At 51.0% G+C, this 9,937-nt stretch overlaps 1 protein-coding gene across 1 annotated transcript in view; it reads left to right on the top strand.

Moving 5' to 3' along the window:
* Positions 1 to 9,937, top strand: part of KATNIP (katanin interacting protein) — a 155,688-nt gene that overhangs the window by 100,829 nt on the left and 44,922 nt on the right. The gene's annotated exons all lie outside the window — the stretch shown is intronic.

The following is a 9,937-nucleotide window of genomic DNA, read 5'->3' as shown; positions in this document are numbered from 1 at the left end:
TTTTTTGCGGTACGCGGGCCTCTCACTGTTGCGGCCTCTCCCGTTGCGGAGCACAGGCTCAGCGGCCATGGCTCACGGGCCCAGCGGCTCAGCGGCATGTGGAATCCTCCCGGACCGGGGCACGAACCCACGTCGCCTGCATCGGCAGGCGGACTCTCAACCACTGCGCCACCAGGGAAGCCCCCCAAGGCTTAATTTCTGAGCCAAGCTTCACTCCTAGCCACAAGATACTTTTCTTCGGCATTTCCGCCCGGCCTTGCACCGACACCCCAACTTGGTATCCCCACCCCCAGGCCCCTCGGCCCCGGTCCCGGCTCCGCTTCCTCCTACTGTCTGCAGCAGCGCCCGACTCCCACCTTTGAATCCTCTGCTCCCCGCTTTGCCCCTCACTGCCAGTCATCCCTAAGTCCTACCATTTCCACTGCCCAAACCTGCCTCCTTCCAAGTCCAGCTCCCCCTTCCCCTGCTGCCCGCTGCCCCCGCCGCCTCCCCGCTCTGCTCACTCACCTGCTCAGTCCCTGTATCTCATCAGCAGAGCCGTTATCGATCGCCCCACACTCAGGAGTTTTGCTGGGGCCAGGAATCAGACACGCTGTCTGCCCCTGCGAGCTCTCACCCAGGCAGGAGGGCCCAGGAGGATAACGGCAAGCCACAGTTCAATGGGGCTGGGACAGTGGCGGGAGATGAGCCGAGGGCCTCGCCACTGCAGAATGCCTCAGGGGAGTGGCCACAGTCCCCGGCCAGCTCGTGCTGCCGGGGCATCCTGGGAAGAGGCTATGCCCCGACTGACCAAAGGCAGCTCACAGATTGCAGCTGGCTCACAGCGTGTTTTCAAAGTTCTTTAATTAATTGCCAACATTTAAAAATTGGAAGGGATTCCGTGCAAAATAGGGATTTTTGACTTTTATTGAGAAACTAGACGATCTGGCGACACGAGGTCACATCCACTCCTGGAAGCTTTGGCGGAGCTGAGTCACGGCGCCACAGTCCCCACCACTCCTACTTGTGTCCCCGACACAGTGGCACAGTTGTCCTGACACCACGCCACCTCTCCCATTTGCCATGCTTGCCCGGGCCCTGCGTGCATGTGCACTGGTGACCTTCTGCATTCTCAGACCCCAAAACTGGCTCTCTGGCTCTTCCATCCTTATGCAACTTTCATCCCCTCTGGTCCCTAGGAAACTCCTCTCTTCTGTGCCTTTGCTCCTGCCCTTCCCAGCACTTGGAATACCTAGTCAGTCTCATTACAAACCCTGCCTTTGGAAACATCAAGGTTCTGCTTCATCCACCAGCCTACTGCACACCCTTAGCCTGCCCCAGGCCCCTTCTGGTGGTCTCAGCCACCCCTTCCGGGCACCAAGTCATGTGCTTCCCTAGGGTATCCCTCAGTTTCCCGAGCCTTTGGTGTCCCAAACGGGTGCCCCCGGCCAAATCTATCCTGCAGGCGTATTCCGTTTGGCACTCACGATGTTGTACAGCTTGTGAAACATTTGACAACATTGGAAAGTTGGCTTTTGATGAGCTGGCTATATTCCCTCTGTGGCATCCACCGGCTGGAGCCCAGTGAACCCTGCAGCCTCTGGACTTGCAGGTGCGCATTCCCCAGCTCACCAGCGTCCCTGTGCCGCTCACGTCTGTGGTGTTGCAAGCATTTGAGTCTGTGACACCTAATTATTCATACTTTTGTGAACTCCTCAAGGAGAGGAGACTTGCTCTCATCTTTTGTGTCTCACACAGGCCAGGATCCTGAAAGGCCCCCATGTGGTATGAATAAAATTGCGAGAATTGCCTTCTGGGGCCTGAGCCCAGATGGAGGGGAATCTTTTTTTTTTTTAATTTATTTTTTATTGAAATGTCGATTTACGATATCGTGTTAGTTTCTGGTGTACAGCACAGTGATTCAGTTATATATATGTATGCATTTATATGTTATGTATATACATATATACACATATATACATATTCCTTTTCAGATTCTTTTCCCTTATAGGTTATTACAAAATACTGAGTAGAGTTCCCTGTGCTGTACAGAAGGTCCTTGCTGGTTATCTGTTTTATATATAGTCGTGTGTATATGTCAATCCCAACTTGAGGGGACTCTTGACCTAAGTCAGCAGGAGTAATGCTAGGCTCCACTCTGGAGTGGATGGAGTTCTCCTGTGCCTGCCGCCAGCCTCTGCCAGGAACAGGGAACTGCTGCACCAGGACTTAGGGGAGCAGGGAGTCTCCAGCCACGCTAGCCCTGAGCAGCCAGCCTCAGCAGCCACTTCCATCCAGGCAGTAGATTGGGTACAAGATCATGATGGCGACTTGCGTTTCTTGAGTGTGTATTATGTGCCAGTCAGCATTCAAAGCACTTTACACGTATGAGCTCGTTTATTCCGTACAGCGGTCCTATGAGATTGATACTGTGGTGATCAGCTCCATCCTACAGATGGGGAAGCCGAGGCCCAGAAAAACAGAAGAACTTGCTGGTAGTCACATGACTACCAGGCAATCTGGTGCCCACCACCTGGTCCCGCCTTTCAATAGAGAGTAACTGTGGTCACTGGCAAGCCGGGCCCTGCCTAGAGCAGCCATCACTCTGCCCTGGCCCCGTCCTGCCAGATGGCCTAAATCTTCAAGAGAGGCCAAAAACGCACATTGTTATGTGAAAGCTCTCAGTTTTTTGATATTATCAGCTGGTTCTGAAATTTTTAACTGCTCTATGGGCCAAACCAGCCCAGATTCAGCTGTAGGTCCTCCAGTTAGTGACCCCGTCTATCAGGTCCCATCCCCGTCCTTTGTCCTCTGAGTCTGTGATGCCAGGAGGTCAGAGTCGTTGGCCCCCAGCCTGGCATGTAATAGGTTAAATGTAGCTTGTTAAATGTCACATGTCCCCACCATCTTCTTCAAGTGGCTACATCACAAAGAAGGGTTTTCATTGCTCTTCCTCCCAAGGGACATATGAAAGGTCATTGGGATCTCCTCTCAATAAAGCATTCAAGTTCAAGTGGGAAGAGCCGGTTTAGTTCCCAGAGCTAGGCCTCAGGATAGATGGGGATAGGCCTGTTCCCCGGCTGAAGACAGGTGAGCACATGGGGCCACGAGGTAGTAGGTGCAAGGGTCCAGTCGCAAGCCCAGCTGTGAGAGCCTAGAGGGGGACCCTCGACTCAACCCGAGGAGGTGGGGAGGGGCAGATCGGGAGAGCCAGGGTCTTCCTGGAGGGGTCGTCAGCTCCTGAGCCAGGTCCCGAAGCCTACATGGCAGCTCTCTGGGCAGCCGCAGCTCACTCCCCGAAGTCCCCCGTGCTTGATAAGCCTCCCAATCAGCCCACAGGCCCTCGGCCCCTCCTGTTGTGGACCCAGCACTTCCCGGCAAAGAGAGCAGTAAGGGACGGCTGCCCATGTTCTCCCTGTGCAGTGGAGCCAGCGTGGGTGCCCAGCAGGTGACAGAACCCCTAGAGTGTGGGCCCCCTCGGGCTGTGCATGAATGAGGTCCAGCAACACACAGCTGGTTCGACTCCAATTGTCACCCACGCCGAGGAAGGGTTTGCTTTAATGGACCCTCCCTGGCATCCGGCACGTAGGCTTAGCCAATGCTTTGCTCCAGATGATTTCCTTCAGGCTTTTTCACCTGTGCTGAGGGCAGTTGTTGGTCTCAAGGGAAAGTGTTTTGTGAGCACAAGAGCCCCTGCCTCTGCTTGGGTTGTTGTCATGATAGAGCCGGGCCACCATCAATCTTTGCTGAGCAATTCATGTGCTCATTGGAAGAGACATATGTCATTTGACCCCAGGACCAGGGAGCAGAGTGGCCTTACCGAGTCAATTCAGTTACTTAGATCAAAATAATATTAATGTTGTTGTGTTTAAAATGCATTACAGTCTCAACATGATTGGTTCTCGTCAACTGGAAAGAAGGATAAAGTCCTTCTTTGGATGAGAGATGGTGCTCCCATTGACTACGTGGCAGCCACAGAGTTTCAAAGTGTCCTTTTGAAAATCCACTGCAAAAGGGGTTTGAGACAGCATCAACAAAAGGCACAGCAATAACTCTAGTTAAACGAGGAAGAAAATATGTGCACCAAGGAAGCAAGTACACACACACACACACACACACACACACACACACACACAAATGGTTCTCAAGGGTAAGGTCATCAGCAGCATGGAGTTTCACCTCGATTTCTTGGAAGCTGAGGCAAAGGAGGAAACAGCCAGGACTAGAGCCCTCTTGTTGGAAAGGAGGAAGCAGGCTGGTTGTTTAGGAGTGAAAGGATTTTCCCTTGGATCTATTCCCAAAGGCACCCCTCATGCAGAGCTTCACAGAGGGATGCCAAGTAGTACAGACCTGCAAAATCTTGACCCCGTCTTCTCCACGGAGCAGATGTGTGTCTCACATAGCTTTGGACCACACTCTTGAGGTGTGATGGCAGTTGCATCGATATGTACGTAAATACATAGGAAAAGTCTGGAAGGACACAAGCATACGTACACTTGCTCCCCACCGGTGCCCACAGTGACTGCCTCTAGGGAGTGAGGAGAGAGCTAGGATGGGAGTACGATATAGTTGGTCCATGGGGACTAATTAAGAACTAGAAGTGGGGACTCAGGGTTCCACCCAGAGCGGGCGGCCAGGCTAGCACGGCCAAGACGGAGGCCCTCTCCAGGTCTGGCTTGACCCAAAGGGAGGTGGCAGTAGGACCTCAGGGTGCCAGCCAGAGTGGCTCCCTGTGCACCAGCTGTGTGCCCTCAGAGAAGGCTGAGGCTCAGTTTCTTCATCTGTCAGATGGACCCTAATGCCCAAGACCCTGGGGAGTTGTTCCAAAGACAGCATGGGCCAATGCATGCAGCCTTTTTTTTTTTTGACACATGGAATCCCCAGAGAAGTGACTCCCTACCGTTCCCCACCGGGGAGCCCACCCTGGTGATGCTTGGACCAAATCCACCCACAGATACGGCTTGTTTGGTCTGCAGGGTGTTGGAAACTTGGCAGGTTTAAACACCATCAGGTAGGGGGCATGAACCTCTCAGCTCCCCACGACCCCCGCCACTCCCTGTGGTTTCCACCCTAAGCCTCTTCTCTCTGCTACCTGCCTGATGCTATAGGGGCATGAGAGGCCACACCCCTGCCCCAGCCTGCTCTCCTCTCTCTGTCCCCATTCAGCCAGGCTTCTTGGAGAGAGCTGAGGTCAGACGGGGCTCTAGGCCGTTTGCGCACGGTCAAGGAGCCCATTGTGGAAACCATGCATCTCCTTACGGAAGGCAGGATGCCCGTGTGACGACTGTGCGGACTGAAAGGTATCCTCCCCACCCCACCGCCTCTTTCAGTGAGAGCGTGTCTGTCTCACCAGATGTTTCCACGGCGGTAATTTTGCGGGACTCTAGTCACTGAAAGCTGCCCCGGCTGCCCTTCTGCAATAGCTATTTCCTGATTAATTCACAGCACACACTTGCGCTGCGCCTCCGCTAAACAGAGAACACATCCGTATAAACATGTAAAAGAGGGCTTTGAGAACCGACTTCTCTGACAGGCGGCAAATAGTAGCCTGCCATCCTGCAATTGGGCGATAGAAGCTGGGTTCCTGTGGTGTAACATGGGCTTGACGTTTCTCATCCTAAATTGCTACGGAAACCTTCATAGCAATAACTTAGTGAACTAGGAAGTTAGTTGGAGCTTCGTTGCCTGGCTTTCAGGAGGGCTAAGTCAGGGGGAAATAAGTATAGATGGACACCTCTGGGATCTCAGATCTTGTATCCCAAGAGCAGATCAGAAGCCAAAGCAAGATGGAAAATGGTCTGGGGTTGAAACCAACAGGCCACCATTTTTCTGATCAGGTTTCTTCTCTGATGATTGTTAGAGAGCAGTGTTCCCCGAGGAGAAAAATACCTGTGTTTATTCACTTATAATTCCAAAGGGATTACTGAGCAGCAGCTATGTGCTAGGCACTTGCCGGGCCCTTGGACGAGATTAGTAGGGTCTTTGCTGTCCTGGAGCTTAACTCTGAGTGGGGGTGACAATAAATAAGTTAGAAAGCTGATAAACAAGACCATTTCAGAGACCCAGAAGGAAAGAAAACAGGGCCATGGGCTAGAGAGGTGACTGGATGGAGCGGGGGCTGCTCTAGGGAGAGCAGCCACATCTCTCTGAAGACAAGGAGGTGCCAGCTTTGCAGGTTTCTGGAGCAGAACATTCCAGGCAGGTGCCCAGGTCCTAAGGTGGGCAGGAGCTCCCTGGGATCACAGAGCAGCAAGCAGAGTGGTGTGTTGGAAGCAGAAGGGGAGGGGAGAGAGAAGTCATCACAGGACCAGATCACGCAGGCCACACTGACCACTGAAGGGAGCTGGAATTTATTCTCCACGTAGTAGGAAACCATTGGGTGTTTTGTTTTTGTTTTTGTTTTTGTTTTTTGTGTGTGTGGTACGCGGGCCTTTCACTGTTGTGGCCTCTCCCGTTGCGGAGCACAGGCTCCGATGCGCAGGCCCAGTGGCCATGGCTCACAGGCCCAATCGCTCCATGGCATGTGGGATCTTCCCGGACCAGGACACGAACCCGTGTCCTCTGCATTGGCACGGACTCTCAGCTGGAATTTATTCTCCACGTAGTAGGAAACCATTGGGTGTTTTGTTTTTGTTTTTGTTTTTGTTTTTTGTGTGTGTGGTACGCGGGCCTTTCACTGTTGTGGCCTCTCCCGTTGCGGAGCACAGGCTCCGATGCGCAGGCCCAGTGGCCATGGCTCACAGGCCCAATCGCTCCATGGCATGTGGGATCTTCCCGGACCAGGACACGAACCCGTGTCCTCTGCATTGGCAGGCGGACTCTCAACCACTGCGCCACCAGGGAAGCCCCATTGGGTGGTTTTAAGCAGGGGCCTGCCGTGATCTGATTTAAGTTGTTTTGGTTTGGTTTGGTTTTTTCCGGCAGCGCCGTGCGGCTTGTGGGATCCCAGTTCCCTGAGCAGGGATTGAACCCGGGCCCCCTGCTGTGGAAGCGCAGAGTCCTAACCACTGGACCACCAGGGAATTCCCTGACTTAAGGTGTTTTTTAAGAAAGACTGGCCGCTGGAAACGAAGTGTGTGTGCCGGGGTGGGGTGGGAGTGGGTGAGTGACGGTGCAGAGTGGATACGCAGAGAGCACTTAGGAGGATACGGTTGTTGTCTCCAGGAGAGATGGCTGTAGCCCGGGCTGGGAGGCGGCCACCATTCAGGGAGAAGAGGTCAGATTCCGGAGGGGTTTTGGAGGTAGAGCCGCAGGGCTTCTGATAGATTGGATGTGTGAGTGAGACAGCAAGAAGACTCAAGAACTCCTAGGTTTGGGGCAGCTGGTTGAACGGCAGAACCACTTTTGAGATGAAAGATGACAAGGTTTGGGAAGAGTGGGTTGATCATTCTGTTTGGGGCCTGTTAAGGTTGAGACGCCTGTTACATATCCAAGAAGAGAGGTCACATGGTCACTGTGGGCTGGATGGAGAGGTCAGGATTGGAGATTAAAATAGTCAGGAATCCAGTGTTAATTGGCATTATTCACAATAGCCAAGACATGGAAGCAACCTAAATGTCTACTGACAAATGAATGGATAAAGAAGATGTGGTATATATACACAATGGAATACTACTCAGCCATAAAAAAGGACAAAAATAATTCCATTTGCAGCAACATGGATGGACCTAGAGATTATCATACTAAGTGAAGTAAATCAGACAGAGAAAGACAAATATCACTTATATGTGGAATCTAAAAAATGATGCAAATGAACTTATTCACAAAATAGAAACAGACTCACAGACATAGAAAACAAACTTATGGTTACCAAAGGGGAAAGGGGGTGGGGAAGGATAAATTAGGAGCTGAGGATTAGCAGATACAAACTACTATATATAAAATAGATAAACAACAAAGACCTACTATATAGCACAAAGAACTATATTCAATATCTTGCAGTAAAACATAATGGAAGGGGCTTCCCTGGTGGCGCAGTGGTTGAGAATCCGCCTGCCAATGCAGGGGACACGGGTTCGTGCCCTGGTCCGGGAAGATCCCACATGCCATGGAGCAGCTAAGCCCGTGAGCCACAACTACTGAGCCTGCGCACTAGAGACCATGAGCCACAACTACTCAACCCGCGAGCCACAACTACTGAAGCCCGCGCACCTAGAGCCCGTGCTCCGCAACAAAGAGAAGCCACCGCAATGAGAGGCCCGTACACCACAACGAAGAGTAACCCCCGCTCGCCACAGCTAGAGAAAGCCCACGCACAGCAACAAAGACCCAATGCAGCCAAAAGTATAAATAAATAAATAAAATTTATTAAAAAAAAACATAATGGAAAAGAATATGGAAAAGAATATATATATACACACACATATAAAAGGGAATCACTTTGCTGTACATCTGAAACTGAGACAACATAGTAAATCACCTATACTTCAGTAATAAAATTAAATTAAATAGGAGTCACCAATGAGAGAATGATAGTTAGGGCCCTGGGCCTGAGTGGGACCCCCTAGTGAGAGGGTGCAGGAAAATCGGGAGGCCGGGGACCAGCCCAACCGGTCAAGGCCCAGCTGAAGAGGAGCAACAGCGGGGAGCCTGGGCTGCGGTGAGAGCGGGGGCAGGAGGACAGCCTACCTGAGAAAGGAGAACTTCCTGGTGGGTCTGATCCCCTGCTGGACCCTAAAGCTGATTGTCCAAACCAGGGCGCCCCTGAGAGTGAAAAGAAGGCTCTATGAATGATAGACCAGGACAACAGGAATAAATCAGAATCGTCCAGGCAAACAGGGAAGTTCTGTGACCCAGTTGCTGGCACCCTTGGCAGGGTGGGTTTGTGTAGAGGAGGAGGCAGAGGCCAGCGGGCAGGAGGGGGAGCTGTGACTGTGACTCTTAGAGTTTGCTGTAAAGGTGGACAAGCAGATTGTGGGGCACCCCAGCAATAAGAAGGAATAAAACTACTCATTGACACAACATGGATGAATTTCAGAGTTATTATGCTGAGTGAAAGAAGCCAGGCCCCAAAGAGTTCATAGTGTGTGATGCCTTTTATAGAAAAATTCTAGAAAATGCAGAGTAATCTATAGTGACAGAAGGCTGATGGGTGGTTGGCTCGGGGTGGGGGAAGAAAATAGGGTGGCAGGGATTACATAGGTGTACGAGGAAACCTTGTGGGTGATGGGTGTGTTCATTACCTTGATCGTGGGTGGATATGTGTTAAAACTTATCAAGTAGTGTGCTTTATTTTTTTTTTATTGGAGTATAGTTGATTTACAATGTTGTGTTAGTTTCAGGTGTACAGCACAGTGATTCAGTTATATATAGTTATATATATATGTGTGTGTAAATATATATATCCTTTGCAGATTCTTTTCACTTGGAGGTTATCACAAAATATTGAATATAGTTCCCTGTGCTATAAGTAGATCCTTGTTGGTTATCTATTTTATACTTAGGAGTGTGTATCTGCTAATCCCAAACTCCTAATTTATCCCTCCCTTTCCCCTTTGGTAACTATAAATTTATTTTCTATGAATGTGGGTCTATTTCTGTTTTGTAAATAAGTTCATTTGTATCTTTTTTTTTTTTTTTTTTTTTTGCGGTACGCGGGCCTCTCACTCTTGTGGCCTCTCCCGTTGTGGAGCGCAGGCTCCGCACGCACAGGCTTAGTGGCCATGGCTCACAGGCCCAACCGCTCCGCGGCATGTGGGATCTTCCCGGACAGGGGCATGAACCCGTGTCCCCTGCATCGGCAGGCGGACTCTCAACCACTGCGCCACCAGGGAAGCCCTGTATCTTTTTTTTAGATTCCACATATAAGCAATATCACATGATATTTGTCTTTCTCTGTCTTACTTGACTTAGTATGATCATCTCTGGGTCCATCCATGTTGCTGCAAATGGCATTATTTCATGCTTTTTTTTATGGCTGAGTAATATCCATTGTGTGTGTGTGTGTGTGTGTGTGTGT

The sequence above is a fragment of the Lipotes vexillifer genome, unplaced genomic scaffold, assembly GCF_000442215.2.
Source record: "Lipotes vexillifer unplaced genomic scaffold, Lipotes_vexillifer_v1.1 scaffold426, whole genome shotgun sequence".
Classification (NCBI taxonomy): domain Eukaryota; kingdom Metazoa; phylum Chordata; class Mammalia; order Artiodactyla; family Lipotidae; genus Lipotes; species Lipotes vexillifer.
The sequence above is the reverse complement of the archived record's forward strand: the minus strand, read 5'-3'. Positions and strand labels throughout refer to the sequence as shown.